Here is a 2,007-nt window from a genome sequence, read left to right on the forward strand (position 1 = left end):
TTTTATTATCGTTCTTTGGTTGTATTGTATAATAAAGCATATAGATACTTGTTAGTCTATATTTAAACTTAGTTTATTAGTAAAATGAATAGAGTACTAGCTCTTACACATTCTTGCATTCGGTCGCAGACCGAAGTAGCAACTAAAGACAAAAATGGCCCCGAAGCTACTGCTAATCTGGCTCCTGTCGAAATTGCCGAACGTGTTACAGAGGCGGTTTCACATGTAACTAGAGACCTTAAAAGTCTGGAGTACATCAGTGCAAGTTTAGTGATTATAATTTCTTTTACAGTTTGTATAGTTTTATTAAACGAAATACATTTTCCATAATATAGTTTAATTTTTGACGTAGTTTTGTCAAAAAAAAAATTAAAGCTCTCGGGCTGAATTATTACAAAAAGTGACTATATAATTTGTAATGGTAAAAAGCACTGTGTGAAAGTTAAAAGGCACCCGGCAGTAGCTAGGATTTAAATTCCTAAATAAATAACTTAAAATACTACTTACAGATTATTTTTAAACACAATGCTAATTACCAACTTTTCTCTATATTACAGTTGAATAGCATTCTTGAACTAACTGTTTACACGTCAAATTTCCATTTGTTAATTTGTAACATTCGACATTCAACCTTATATTTTAAATGTTTAAACTGTAATGCTATCTAAGTCAGTAAAATAAGAATAAGACTTAAAAGTCAGTCTGACTTGCATATCTTTGCTGATTTAGCATTTTAAAAAAAAAATTATTTTGTTTATTTACACCACGGAACCTTTTTTTCAGATGAACCCCTTTAGAAAATTAAAAAAAGCCTCTTTCATTAGATTAATCATAAACTAACCATTAAAAACACTTAAGACCTATTATCCTCTTCATCTGCAACACCAGAATATCTAGTGTAAATTTTGAGCTATGACTTCATGCCCCCCTCCTCCCCTTTGGCTTTTTTACTGGTCATGCCCCAAATCTTTTCTTTTATTGCTGACTTAGTAAATATGCAACTAAAACTGACGTAGAAATATAGAAGCTAGATAAATCTAGCTTGACATTTTAAGTTTATAAAAGGTAAAAAAACAACTAATTGTCAAAGCTAAAAACTAAAAAGTAATTAATTTTACTTAGGTCTGTATAAACTTTAATAAATCATAATTATAAAAATATGTCAGAGAAAACAAAAAACTAACTATGGTTTGATTAAAAAAAAAAAACATAAAAATACTTCTTAAAGTTAACTTTAACAAATTTCACTGATTGAAAACCATTATAGATTTAATGACAACCTGAATGGCTATGATTTACAGATTGAAAGTTTAAAAATTATAAACTTCTATCATCCACTAAAACATTATTTTATGTTTTGTTTATATATTGCAAGTGTTGCTTACTATCAGTCGTCTCCGTGGCGCAATGGATAGCGCGCTGGACTTCTAATCAAGAGGTTTCGGGTTCGTGTCCCGGCGGAGATACCCTTATTGATGTATTAGGTTGTTAATAAACCTTTTTTAAAACTATTTGTATACTGTTGCGTAAACCTAGCTTAAGGCAGTGGTATTCTAGCTAATCAAAATATCTGAAAACCCCTAAAATGAAAATTTATTGCTTTAAAAACAATTTTGATTTGATTTTTTTTTGTTTAGTTTGACCTGTAAAATCAAAATTAAAGAGCTCACTATTGGACGCTATGCATATAAGAGACTAAAAACAACTCATAACTTTTATGATCGTACATATACTTTAGAATTTAAAAGTATGCTACAGAAACAATTTTTTTATTCCTAATTAAAGTTAATTGAGTATGAAGTTAATAAGTAATATCGAATCTTATTTACATTGTTTGTTCGTCTTATAGGTAACCAAAAAACTTTTTGTTATGTTTATTTGTAGAGCTTGTCTTTAGGTTTGATCATAATAGTTTCAGACAGTTTAAAATTTCTAAATGCGGTAGCTTTTATATTTTTGTTCGCACGAAAATGAAAATATTTTTTAACTTTTTGAGAAAGTAGTGGA

The 2,007-nt window shown here is 28.8% G+C and overlaps 1 non-coding gene across 1 annotated transcript; it reads left to right on the plus strand.

The window, feature by feature from the left end:
• Positions 1-1,393: 1,393 nt before the first annotated feature.
• Trnar-ucu (transfer RNA arginine (anticodon UCU)) lies at positions 1,394-1,466 on the plus strand. The gene has a single exon. It is a non-coding gene; the product is annotated as a tRNA-Arg (tRNA).
• Positions 1,467-2,007: the final 541 nt, after the last annotated feature.

Source organism: Thalia democratica, chromosome 6 (genome assembly GCF_965202585.1).
Source record: "Thalia democratica chromosome 6, ktThaDemo2.hap1.1, whole genome shotgun sequence".
In the NCBI taxonomy this organism is placed as follows: Eukaryota; Metazoa; Chordata; class Thaliacea; order Salpida; family Salpidae; genus Thalia; species Thalia democratica.